The sequence below is a fragment of the Temnothorax nylanderi genome, unplaced genomic scaffold (assembly GCF_030848795.1).
Source record: "Temnothorax nylanderi isolate EJ_2023f unplaced genomic scaffold, tnyl_v1.0 TNYL_tig0040_pilon, whole genome shotgun sequence".
Lineage (NCBI taxonomy): Eukaryota > Metazoa > Arthropoda > Insecta > Hymenoptera > Formicidae > Temnothorax > Temnothorax nylanderi.
In genome coordinates, this window is record NW_027249102.1 from 1,396,323 (window position 1) to 1,410,779 (window position 14,457).

The window sequence follows — 14,457 nt, forward strand, 5'->3', positions numbered from 1 at the left end:
TAAATTGTAAAAATCCCATTAGTCAATAACTTACTGCTTACGCCTTAATCCTGCTTAATCCTTACTCTTGCTGCCATTGTAGACGACGCTTTAAATTAATTTTATTTCTTACTCCTACTCTTATTCTTACACTTACGCTCGGCCAATCAGAACGCAACAGGTTATAACGCCACCTCACAACAGAAAAATCGTTCCGGTTCCCGACAGAACTGGCGGGTCTTTTCATTCTATCAAAATATAATCAACAACCTAAAAACTGCAACCGAAATTGTATCTCTCGCTGAAAGGATGGATACATGGAATACAGATACGGAATATGAAGACGAGAATGCATCGGAAGCGCAAATCCTGGCATGGAGGACATTAATTAATTTAGTTATGCCAAATTCTGTACTGTATGAAAAAAAAACGAAAGGATACAGTAAAAAATCTGACAAGGATTTAATATGGAAGCATATTGGAGAAGCGTTGATACCGCCAATGACTGGTAAGTGATATAATAACGAAGAAGTAAGGTTAAATTAGCTCTTTTATGCATCAATTTGTCTATGGTCCCTATATAAATTATGTATGTATATTCGCAAGATCCGCTGCAGAGAAAGAATTCTACCGTCTGCGACAGAAATTTGGGAAAGAGCGCCGAAAGGTTGTACAATCACAGGCAAGATCTGGTGCAGGTGGAAATAATGTAACATATAAATCAAATTGGATACTATCGACGCTTTAGACGACATGGCCTTCCGAAAATGGCTTCCAGAAACGATTATCCATATGATGGAGAGAGAAACTGCTTATACGCAAGACATTAAATATAGTTCTGTGCGAGTGCCGGCTGGCCTCCGAAAGATCGTGTGCGTCAACTCGATGGATGTATTTTGGCCAGATGACATATTGCAATGCACGAAAGAGGCTATCGAAGCCCGAATACAAGTACACATTTTCAAAGGTCCATTGTACAATCGTAAACGCACCACGGATGACATTGAAGAATGCAGTGGGATTAGCGATATCGCCAGCAAGAGACATTGCGGCGAAACGCGCGAGTAATTGTGCCAGAATGCGAAATTTTTTTTTTTTTCAGCGAGCGAAACCCGAACGTGTTGCGGATAAAGTCTTACGGTACGTAATTTTTGTTTTTTTTTTTATAAATGGACGTCACGAGAAGGACAAATTTCAAAGATAATTTTCTATTTTATTTCAATTTTCCTGCGTTATTCCAACACCCCGCGGAATCCTTATGGAAAATGGCTTTCGGTCAAATGTTTCGAAACTTTGCAAAAAGGTAGTTCTCAACATGTAGATTAAAAGTGTCAATGGGCATGAAGCTCTAAAAATTCGAGATTTTGAGCTACAGCCATCCAAAGTGGTAGATTTTTGAATTTCTGCAGCATATTCCGAAGTTCGGCAACGGTAGCTTATCTTAGTTGGATGAGGTTTTACAAAAAAGTGGTAAGTACAAAAGTTTTGTAAAATCATCAGGAGAACTCAAGTTTTTGGGTCCGTGGCATACTAAGGCTATATACGTTCAACTATATTAAGCACAAAAATTCAGCATAGCCTAGTCACAAGGGTAGCGTAAACTGGAATTATGAGCAAGGAGACGTCTGATAGCGTGGGTCTTAGCTGGCCGGATGCCCCACAGTCTTGCCTTAGCTGGCCGGACGCCCCACAGTCTTGCCTTAGCTGGCCGGACGCCCCACAGTCTTGCCTTAGCTGGCCGGACGCCCCACAGTCTTGTCTTAGCTGGCCGGACGCCCCATAGTCTTGTCTTAGCTGGCCGGACGCCCCACAGTCTTGCCTTAGCTGGCCGGACGCCCCACAGTCTTGCCTTAGCTGGCCGGACGCCCCACAGTCTTGCCTTAGCTGGCCAAATGCACCACAGGCTACATGTGTAGTGTCCCAAATAGGCAATGGGCCCCAAACAGGCGATGGGCCTTAAAGTGAAAAAAGAGCCTAAAAAAAGGAGCCTCGAATCTAATACAAAACTTTTGTATTTACCATTTTTTTGTAAAACCTCACCCAATTAAGATAAGCTACCGTTGCCGAACTTCGGAATATGCTGCAGAAATTAAAAAATCTACTACTTTGGATGGCTGTAGCTCAAAATCTCGAATTTTTAGAGTTTCATGCCCATTGACACTTTTAATCTACATGTTGAGAACTACCTTTTTGCAAAGTTTCGAAACATTTGACCGAAAGCCATTTTCCATAAGGATTCCGCGGGGTCCTTTATAAATATAACATTTAATACATCACTGATTTATTTTACTTTTGGCTATACAAAACTAAAAATATTTTCTGTTTGTAAAAATACTCAGCCTAAAATAACTAATTGAAATATTATCGCAATGTTTTTGCGAAAATATTATATTTTTTATGCAATATTATCTTTTGTCACTTTTGCAATAATTGCCGGAAGCTCTCAAAGTACGCCGAGCTCTCAAAGTATTGTCATTGAGAGTACAGAAACAGCCACGGCATCTGGCGATAAAGAAATCATTATAAATCTTTACGATTACTGTCATGCTAAAAGAATCGATACCGTGTTTCTGCCATGCAGATGCATCATATGCTGCTCTGAATGTGCAGAAGGCGTAGACAAATGCATATTTTGTAACCAAGAAGTGAGTTCTACTACTTCCCTTGATCTTTATTATGAAAAGTTTTTCTGGTAGACTAGTGCCCTTATATTTGCGAAAACTGTATTAGTAATGTAAAGTTTACTGTATTAGAAATTTCTACTTACTATTATTTTTATGAAATTTCTATTTGTAAGTTAGGTATAAAATTATACGGCATGACTTATATGGAAAGGCTCTGTGAAGCTACTGTTTCCTACGATCAACTTTACCTATCTGGCCCATGTACCAACTAACTAGTCCCGGTCTCCCCTAGCTGCGATGAAAACAAAAAAGAAAGCAATTATAAAAGTTGATGGTCACAAAAAGAAAATAACCTCTTTCTCCCAAGAGGGGAAATCTGACCTTAAAGTCGTGAAAAACGCAATTTTATCATCGAAAGATGATGCAATGTCTCAAAATACAAATAACTGTGATGCTTGAAATATTCGACACAGATATTAGTGCGAAAGTGGAATTCAGTAGCAACGAAGTCTTGGACAACGTGTCTGAACTAGACATCTCATTTGTATATAAAATTTCACAATTACCAGAACAAAATCTCATTAACGAGAAATTTGGTCAAAAAGTCGAGAATCAAGGACGTCGATCTCCCGTGCCACCGCCGCATACGACCAGAGAGCTGATCGTCATGGCGATCGCCTCGGCGCGAAACAAAAAGCTCGAATTATCCCAAATTTATAACTATTTTTTAAAACACCACCAATATTATAAAAACCATAACGGCTGGAAGAATTCAATTATAGCAACAAATTGAAGATTTCAGAAATTGTACCTGGAACTACACTGCAAATCCAAGTGTTTTATTTAATACACTTTTTTGTAGTCATTTTTTAAACGTTTAGAAACGTATTCAATATAAAAACACATAAAGTGCTTTTTTCAAACAATCGACAAAATATTGTTAATGTCAATAATTTAATATTTCCGCACCCTCTTTCTGATTTCAAAATTAGAAATACAAGGTTTATTCCATTAATTAATCATGAGCGGTTTCTTGGATAAATTAAATCTTTATAAAAATTGTAATGTGCTGTCAAATTTTCAAAATAAAGTAATGTATAAGTTAAATAAAACGCTTAAAGTGTATTTTCTATAAATGGATTAAGCGTTTGTTACTTTAAACGCTTTTTCGATTAATAAGTGTTTTATTTTAACTCAATTTTAGTGTTTCATATTTTGTGTGTAACGCTTGAAAACGCTTTATGTGTTAACACATAATTTTATATTGAATACGTTTCTAAACGTCTAAAAAGTAACTACAAAAGTGTATTAAATAAAACACATTGATTTGCAATGTATATGTTCCATCGTAAAAAAATAAGGCAATTCGTGAAAAAGATTAACTTCTTCAGAAATTTTTTAAAGTTAGAAAAAATTTATTTGATTTTTTGTTTAATTATATTTTATATTTTAAATCCATAGCAATTAAATAAAAAAGAAAATAATAAAAAAAATTGGAAATATTATTTGGTAAAAATTAAGAATATTATTGTAATGACTGTTACTTTTCCTTTGTTAGCAATATTAAAATTTTAAAAAGAATTAAACTTATATGTGCCCTTGAAGAAGTTAAAGCATGTTAAACTTAAAAAATCTAGAAAATAATATCATATTTTAGAAAGGGATAGGAACAGAAAGTATTTATTCTAATGTTTTCTAAAATATTTTTTTATTTATAGGATGCGGAAGGCGGTAGTTGGTCTCACGAGGATGATACTGCACAGCAGGAGACTCCTCGAATTACGCAAAAAGGATGAAATAATTAAAAACAATTTTAAACGACTAGAAACTACGTTTTAAACGACTACGTTCTTTTAGAGACGAAGAAGAGAAGAGCAAAGACCTTCTTGTTCAGCTACAAAATCTTTCGATACGCTCAATAGGACGAACGCTTCACTGATTTATTTTCCATTTTAAAAATTACCGCAGCCAATCTCACATTGCCGGACACAAAGGAAAAAGAGCAGAGACATCGAGAATTATTAGAAGAAACCGTAGCAGTAGGAATGATGTTCGCTTCCAAAGCTTTTGTTCAATTGTTGGCTAACCCTATAGTTGGGCCATTGACCCATAAGTAAGTTTTGCACTTACCCAAAATGTGACTGACTTTTGTTCGGAACATATTAAATATTAGATTAATACGAGAGAGGTTTGTTATGCTTGCGTTGCATCAAACCGAGAACAAAACGTTTTAAAGGCGATTTTTATCCATCAAGATAGTCACTATTAATATCAAAAAAATTTTTCTATTTAGAAAGAAATTTTCCGATCTCTTTTTAAAACAATCTCTTTCTCTCTCTTTACCTCTCTATCAGATCAATAACTTAAAAATATAATTTATAATAGAAATAACGTTAAAATAGAATTTAATCGAAAAATGGGAAATCTTTCTCCTTAATCTAATGTCAATAAAGTACCGATGTATCAAACAAAAGAATATCGCAAAACGTGATAATATTTAGTCTGCGTTTCGTTTATTCACATTGGTAGCTATTAGAAAAATAAAAAATCTTATAATACATGTTACGTGTATTATATATTTTATTTTCCCAATAGCTCCCAATGAGAACAAACGAACGCAGGCTTAGGTTCAATTTTTAAATTTGTTATTTGTTTTTAGAATCGGATACAGCATACCTATGTTTACCAGATTCATTATCATGTTCCTATCCACGCTGATTTTTGCTTTCGGACGAAGCTATGGTATACTTTTCCTAGCGCGAGCTCTTCAGGGTATCGGTTCATCGTGCTCTAGTGTTTCCGGTAAAAGCTTGTCTCTATTAACCCGCATTAACTTGGTGTTCACAAATGGCAATCTTATTAAATAACATAGAAAGTTTCCACACTCGTCAAGGCTATTTTCTCCCATTTCTACACAAGCATCGGTGGTTCAGTGGTAGAATGCTCGCCTGCCACGCGGGCGGCCTGGGTTCGATTCCCGGCCGATGCAAGAAAATATATTTTGCTCTAGCGTTTAGTTTCGGCAAAATTTTTCAAAAAAAATCGCACAAAAGGTTCTAATTTTTTTTATCAAGCATTTAAATCTCGTTGCATAAAAAATTTGCAACGAGATAACGATGCACCCCCAAATATGCATCGTTCCGGCATAACATCCCGCCGAGACCGCCCGGCCGACCACCCGCAGGGCGAAGACAGGGCACGTTATGCCCACACCCTTTCAAACGCTAGCATGTAACGTTAGGAAGCCCGCGAACGGACTTGCCGCGGCAACCGCCTCGACACGCCGAGCGATGCCGACCGCGACCGAAGACCGCCGAACGCGATCGCGGCGTCGGGACGCCGTATTTCCCGACCGTTCCGCCGCACCATCCCGGCGCTCGCGATCGCCGTCGCTACCCCCGCCACTGCGTAACACCGCCGCGCCGGGTATAAAAGACGAGCGTTTTTAACGCTAAAGGCGATTTCCTGATCAACGTTCCGACCGACCGCACCGATCCTGAATTCCCGCATCTCTCTAGCAAGTCAGAACGAGGGTAGAGCGCCTCCGGCATTCTCTGTCTTCGCCGAGTGATTCTCGATAGACGACCGGCTTTCTTCCACCACGCGCCCGCTAGTCAGAACGAGGGTAGAGCGCCTCCGGCATTCTCTGTCTTCGCCGAGTGATTCTCGATAGGCGACCAGCTTTCTTCCACCGCGCACCCGCTAGTCAAAACGAAGGTAGAGCGCCTCGGGCACTCTCTGTCTTCGCCGAGCGATTCTCGTTAGACGACCAGCTTCCCTACACCACGCCCCCGCTAGTCAGAACGAAGGTAGAGAGCCTCTGGCATACTCTATCTTCACCGAGCGCTTCTCGGTACACGACCGGCTTCCCTGCACACGGAGTTATCCGCACGGGGGCAGAGCGCTTCTCTGCCTCCACCGAGCGCTTCTCACCGGATACTCCTGCCGCCTAACGCGCCGAATTGCAGCGATCTCATCGCCGTATCCGCTCCCGTGCGCGCCGCGCTTTACCTCGCGCCACCCGCCACAAGCCGATCGCCCGTCACGATCGCACCACACGTGCATTCCCGCGCACACCGCGTGCGCCCTGACTCTGTGTCCTGCGCTTACCGCACCATTGTACATACCGCGACCGTTCCACTGTATTCTCAACCCGTTGTAAATACCGCGCCCGTTCATTATAGAATAAACTCTGTTACGTTATTGCGAACCACGATACACTTCATTTTGCCAAACCTCACCGCGCGTCCGTTCCTCCGCACCTCCTTCGAACCCAGCCCAGCCGCGAGCTAGATCCGCGTTTCGAACGAAGGTTGTTTTAAATTAAAATTAAAGTTGCAATAACAGTGCAACTTAATTGAGTTACGTAAATAATTAACAAAATAAAATTCAAAATTGCATCGGCCGGGAATCGAACCCGGGCCGCCCGCGTGGCAGGCGAACATTCTACCACTGAACCACCGATGTTGTTGCGACGTAGGAGCTCTTTCTCCAATGACGTAGTATGTGATTGTAATACTTTCTCATATACGATTCTCCGACAGGTATGGGTATGTTAGCGGAGAGATATCAGGACGACAAAGAACGCGATGGGTATCGCGCTGGGCGGTCTGGTCCTTGGCGTCCTTATTGGCCCTCCATTCGGCGGAGTAATGTACAAATTTGTAGGAAAATCCGCCCCGTTTTTAGTCCTTTCCGCGTTAGCCCTTGGCGATGGACGTGAGTATAAATGTGTAATAAAAAAACACTTATCACGCGTAATTGACAAATTATGCTTAATTTATATGTTAATTTACAGTTTAAAAATATTTTCTGATATACGTGATATTATACCTCAAATTCGCTTATAATCTTATATTATCGCATTCAAAAATAAAAATTTCTCTTAATGCTCATGTTTCATAATAATTAATAATTTTTTGAAAAATTCTCAAGTATTGCAGCTTTTGATGCTTCAACCGTCGGTTGTGTACACGGAAGCGGAACCACCGTCGTTGAAGTCCCTTATCGTACCGATCCTTACATCATTTTAGCAGCTGGTACGGGAAATCTACCTAGTTATATAAAATACCACGTTTCGCACTTCAAGTAAAAGATATAAGGGTTACCGGTATTCCAGGCGCGATAACGTTTGCAAATATGGACATCGCTATGCTGGAACCGAGCCTACCTATCTGGATGATGGATACGATGGGCGCAAGCCGCTGGAAACAAGGGGCGACGTTTTTACCGGCGAGCATCAGTTACTTGATCGGGACGAATCTTTTCGGGCCGCTCGGGCACAAAATGGGCAGGTCAGTCCGGCCGGGTATCTTGCCTTAAATATAAAAATATTCTAATAATGGCGAAATCGCCAAATTTCGAGCTATATGTCGCCCGGATAGCTCAGAGCATCAGACTGACTTTTAATCTGAGGGTCCAGGGTTCGAGTCTCTGTTCGGGCGAAGATATCTTTTGCTAGACGGCCTAACGTTTTTATCTCGATATGCGCTTGTTACAGATGGCTAGCTTCCCTGATAGGACTCGTCGTCATTGGTATCTGCTTGATGTGTGTAAGTACATACCTGCGTGGTACATAATTTCATTTTGTGACGAGCATCATACCTTCGTCCGGTCACAGTAATATTACGAAGATTTTGCGTTTCCCGTGAACTTGAGCGAAGTTGCGACGATTTCGGGACCCTGTAATTTCGGGACGAGCCGGTTAACACCGTAACGATTATCTGCCCAGGCGCACGGCCAGGGCAAAAACCCGTAAGGATTGGCTTACATCCTTACCACCGAGAGAGCGAAACAACTGCCATTTAACGTCACTTGTGTCTACGTTATGACATAAAACGACGGAATTTCGTCGACAACTCGATTGAAATTACATATGAATCGTAATGCAATAATACAGTGATAAAAATATTTATATATTTGAATGACTTACAAATGTATACATTTGTAAGTCATTCAAATTGAAAGATTTGTTAGAGACTCGAGAATCAGTAACCACGTTAATTGGACCGCGTTAAAATAAGCTCGTGTAATTAAAGCTTTTAAAATATTTCACTATATTAGAAAATGTATGAAAATTGCTCGGAAAACCGTAGTCTAGCAAATTTGTTCACGCTTATACATATAGCAATTCCGAATATATGAGTTATATTGTCACATGCTTTTCGCGAATGATATAAAATAAACTATAATAAATAATTTCGACCAGGAACTGGCCAGACTACTTCACTATCAGATCAAGAATTTTTATTTCACCTTCATAAAATGGAAAGTTAGACTCGATGATGAGAAACCTATTAGTCTATAGCTACCTGTAGTGATAGTTTCATTATTTTATGAAATTAGTAAACAAAAATTTCTGATAACAAATCAATTAAGTACATGCCCGCCTATCGTCGGTGAAAGCGTCGATCAGGACAGTAGTATTCCGTGGCTGTTCCTAATCTTATTTTTTTCAATTTGTTTCGCAGATTCCGTTAGCGAGAAGTATCGATCACTTGATCGTATCGAACGCGGGATTGGGATTCGCGATCGGAATGGTGGACAGTTCAATGATGCCTGAGCTAGGATATCTGGTTGACATAAGGCACAGCGCTGTTTACGGAAGCGTTTACCATCGACGATGTGGCGTTCTGCCTCGGCTTTGCTATAGGTATATGCACATGACTAACTTCCGCGTATGTCTCTCACATTTTACTTTCCTTTACATGATTCCAATCATTAGTTGATTATTCTCTTCAAATTCGATTGTGATTGGTCAATTTCTTACGACTAACGACTTACGACAGTTACAACACCCATTGTAGACCGGCCCTTATTTGCCATATCGAATTAAATTTTCCGTTTCGTGTATGAAATATAAATTTGCAGCGAGAATAACGTCATCGTTGTACAAATGCGTGAAAAATTGTACACGATTCGGAGTGGGAAATGAAAGACTTTATATCCCTGTTTTACAGATCTCCATGATTGAATTTAATGCAGTTTAAGATAAACCGTTGATGGACTTCTATAGAATTTATATTAGTAACAATTAATAGGGTAGACCGGGGCACGTTGTCACACGGGGCACGTTGTCACATCGGCTTTATTTAAAAAACTAATAACCAGAGGGCAGCACCCGTCATTCCTAAAACGTGTTAGTGTATGCCCATCTTTGGTGTGTTTACAGTGTTGAGATTGCTCCAGCCGTGTTGACGTAAAATCAACTTGAAAGTTTTTTGCGACCGTAAGTAAAATTTTATTGTCTAATATTCAACGTACTGGACATGAAGCTTATGTTTTTTCAGAATAGACCTTTATATTATCTTAAAGTATGTACTTTTACCTACCGCGTGCAATACCTAACCTTATGAACATCTCAAATGTGTCGGCCATGAGGCTGTTTGGAGTAAAAAAATGCCCTCGGGGCGCGTTGTCACGAATTTTAATGTCATAGGTGCAATTGGAATATGGTGCGCTCCTACAAACGGAAAACTGCGAGAGCCGCAGTAGTCGATCTAGAAGTAATTCGTCTTGATTTTAACGATCAATAAGTTGCGCATTCGAGTGGAATTCTTGTATTTAGATTAAGACAAAAACTTCGTGCTTTTTGTACTTTTTTGAAATAAAATAAATGTTTCTGTGAAGGATTTTACTTTTTTACATTGCAGCGCACTATAATATATTGATATTTACGTTGAATACAGTTTGGATAACATTTTGCATGCAATTACAACATTTGATGTGACAACGTGCCCCGGTCACGGCGACTAATAATGGACGTTTATAAGACAATGATAACTATTTCATGCAGTGTTATAGCTATCAAGAAGATATCATTACAAGATTTTTGAACACTTTAAATATGTACTTGTTATAGACAAGTACAGTTACTAAGGAAGCATCAGGGTCAGAAGATCGTCACTGTTCACTGGATCATCGAAGTCAAGCAACACGGGCGCGGTACTGTACTAGGATGGGTGACCGCCTTGAGAGAGCGGGGCTAATATGCACATGATACGTAAAGAAACAGTTAAAAAAGCGTTTTTTTTTCACAGATAAAGAAGAAAAACGTTTTTTTATAAACGTTTATCAAGTGGACATTTTAACATTTTAATTTCATAAAAAATAATGTAGATTAAAAAGTTGTCGTCTATTTGATGACATTTTATGGTCAGTCTTGTGACTGCCATTCCAAGATGACGTCCAAATGTTCAAAATCTGACGTACTTTTATTTCGTCCCGGCGACGTCATTAATTACGTATTAGTGACGTCAATATATGACGTCACGGAGATGAGACAAAAGTACGTCATTTTTACGGCACTTTGACGTCATTTCATAACGTCGCAATCGTCAGAACATGACCAAAAAATGACGTTAAATAGACGTCACCTTGCTACCTGGGGCTGTTCTTTGTAAATTTTTGTACCTGAAGAGACTTGATAAGTTACAATGAATATAAAATAAAATTCTTTCTCTTGTGTATCAAATAAATTATGATACACAATATGTGTGTATCACGTATTGTGATACCAAGCATGACCATTCTGCTAGTCGAGCAGACCACGCGAAATCAAGAAGATCGTATCATAGATACCATTAACACTCATTGTCAGTCGGAAATGGCGTATGATGCATTTCAACAACTTGTCAATGTCTACAAAGATAATAAACTCATTGTCAGTACCGAAACAAGAGATAATAATATTTCGGAGCTACAATCCAATCCAATGGCGCAACAGTCCGAATCGGACTTAGGCCTCCCCCAAAGTCATGTGCTTGTGGTGCGCACGCAGGTTGTACACAAGCACATGGGACCTACAGTTTAACGCCGAATCCGAACGGCAAAATAGAGGGGGTTTCTAGGCAAGGGATACTCCTGACGGGCTGCCACTCCGTCGAAGAGGAGAGACAAGCGATACAATTTTATTTATTTTGGTTCTACCAGGACTGGATTCGAACCTGAGATCTTTGGTTTAGCAGACCAGTGCGCTGTCTGCTACGCCACGCTTGCTCAATATGTGATACACCAAATCAAGGGTAACCAAATCTTTTGATATATCTTGCCTTGCTATGAAAGGTTTTAATCGACCCCCCTGGGGCGTGAAACGAAGAAAAACTACGTACCGTTTCTGAAACTGCAGGGTCTATACCCAAAAATAGAGTGTTATTTATCTAAGCGCTTATTCCGGCAGCTTGCTGTTAAATTTGACGAATAATCCTACAGAATTATTTAGTTCAATAATCTGCAAAAAAAATTTGAAAAGCGGAAAGCGCGTTAATTTTAGCAAATGAGATTCTCATAATGCTAGAATTTCGGAAGCAGTTCTGTAATACAATACGCAGCAAATTCTCACCTGTGTCAAAATGCAAAATATTAATTGTTCACGCATAAAAGTGAGTTTCTAGCCGGTATATAATAATCGCGAGGCCCTTACCCCCACTATATATCGATTGACGCGCGCGTCGATCTAGCGATCCCGCACCGATGAATTCGGGAGCAGGGCAGAGTGACTTGAGCATGTGTGTCGAGAGCACGTTATAAAACCGTGACAACGTTTGATTAAAATAAACTTGTGAATTAAATCAATACTCGGTGTAAATCATTGCACGCTCCAGACCATAGACCTTTCTTATGAGCAGTGGCAAAAAATCTAGCTCGGAATCCTATATATAACGCGGAACAAGTAACATTAATAAAGAATAATTTAAAAGCGATCATTAATCAATGTTTTGATCAAGAACTAAATTCAAGAAATCGAGCATTTACAAATGTTTCGACATTCGGCAAATCTTGTGTCGCGAATTTAGCATTTTGCGTGTTGTGTTTGCGTATGCGTTGTGACGTTGCACCGTGTGCCCGTCACCTGTACTTGCGGCGCGTATGCCACCCGAACATTTTGTATTACGCGGGTCGTCTGGTCCGATTGTATATATCGCTAGTTGTCGTCTAGTTATCTAGTTTCAGGAGGAAGCGGCCGTGCGGCCTCAGATTGGCAGAGTGGCGCCATCCGCCGGCACGGCGAAGCGCCCCAATTATCGAAGCCGCGGGAAAGATCTCGTTACTGTTGGGTCGATCGTGAACTAAGGCGGACGTCCGGCGAGGACCTTCCCGTTTCGCGGAGAGTAATGCTGCGTTCCCACTATACGCGTCGCGCGTCGCGTCACGACGCCGCGTCATGAGTTATCCAATCAAAACGTTTCATTTTATGACGTCATTTCCGACGCGAGATCTTGCCATAAAATAAAACGTTTTGATTGGATAACTCATGACGCGGCGTCGTGACGCGACGCGCGACGCGTATAGTGGGAACGCAGCATAAGCGAGGGCGGCGGCCCTACGAGCGTGATCGAGAAGGGAGGACGAAGGAGGATGTAAACGACCAGCAATCCCGGACACCAGGTAACGGGGAACAGCGGGGCGGAAAGTCGAGTACCGTTTCGCGTTAATTTTGAGAGAGACGCGTAGGTTTGTCTTACAGCCTACGCGCCATTGTCGTGAATTCCTCGCCGGGATTATCGCCGTCCGTTTCTACGGGTCAGACATATACCGCCCGCTGCCACCCCGTAAGTATAGGAAAGGCCGTCCGTTTCTTCCCGACTCGACAATCGTAGTATGTGATTTGCGTGTAATAGAGTACCGACGATCGACGACGTGGCACCGGCCACGCGTCACGATTCTTGTGCGTGTTACGCGGTTGAACCTCGCGGATCGACTCAACAGTCACTCGTAGTATTAGTTTTGCGTTCTCGTTAACCTTAGTTTTTGCGTTCTCGTTAACTTTAGTTTTGCGTTCGCGTGGGACTTAGTCTCGGCGTTCTCGTTAAAATTCGTCTTCGCGTATGGTTAAGATTAGGCGGGGCGTGCTCTCGACGCGCATATTCATTCAGGGGCGCGCCGGCACTCCAATGCGTTAATTACCGCGCCCGGTACTTAAGAGTGTGAGGTGTCGGAATCACGGGTCGGAAGTGTTCCCGGATTACGCGTTCTCGTCGTGTGTTATCGCGGGCGGACAATTTTGAGAGTTCTTGTCGGCCGCGATTAGCGTTCAGATTGTGCGGGTATTATGGGGAGTATCACGCGCCCCGGGGTGTAGCGTACGAGAGTATCACGCGCTCGCGGCGTGAATCGCCTGCCGAGGATAAACGTTCCTCACCTTCCTTGCATATATAGTCTTTGCGGAGATTCGTTCATTGCGTGTATAATATTTTGCGGATAATCGTTTTGCATCTATTCTTTGCGCGTATAATCTGCGGATAATTCGGTTGAGAACCCCTAGTGGCGAGCCATTTTTCTGCGTATATTATTCTTTTGCGTATATTCATTGCGTGTATTACTCCTTCGCGGATATTCTTTCTTTGCGTGTATTATTCTTTTGCGTATATTCTTTCTTTGCGTGTATTATTCTTTTGCGTATATTCTTTCTTCGCGTGTATTATTCTTTTGCGTACATTCTTTCTTCGCGTGTATTATTCTTTTGCGTATATTCTTTCTTCGCGTGCGTTATTCTTCTGCGTATATTCTTTCTTCGCGTGCCTTATTCTTTTGCGTATGTTCCTTCTTGGCGTGCATTATTCATTGGCGTATATTCGCTGGCGGGTATAATCTTTGCGTAGACTCGTTTCTTGCGTGCGGTATGCGCTGAGGAGAATCGCTCCTCGCGTGTCTTGTATTTCGCGTCCTTTCAATCGCGCGTGCCGTATTTTCGGGCCATCACTCATTGCGGGTATAGAGTCGAGTCATTATAATTGATCGGTGTGACGTGGTAGAAATGCTTCCGTGATGTATCTACGGATTTGAGCATGTTTTGCCATAAGAGAGAAACTGATGGACCACCTAACGTCACACTTATTTTTATTTGATCTGAAGT

The 14,457-nt window shown here is 41.1% G+C and overlaps 2 non-coding genes and 1 pseudogene across 2 annotated transcripts; 2 read left to right on the forward strand and 1 right to left on the reverse strand.

Annotated features, from left to right (window-relative positions):
- Nucleotides 1-288: 288 nt before the first annotated feature.
- Nucleotides 289-9,269, forward strand: LOC139771493 (synaptic vesicular amine transporter-like; annotated as a pseudogene).
- Trnag-gcc (transfer RNA glycine (anticodon GCC)) lies at nt 5,522-5,592 on the forward strand. The gene has a single exon. It is a non-coding gene; the product is annotated as a tRNA-Gly (tRNA).
- Trnag-gcc (transfer RNA glycine (anticodon GCC)) lies at nt 7,000-7,070 on the reverse strand. The gene has a single exon. It is a non-coding gene; the product is annotated as a tRNA-Gly (tRNA).
- Nucleotides 9,270-14,457: the final 5,188 nt, after the last annotated feature.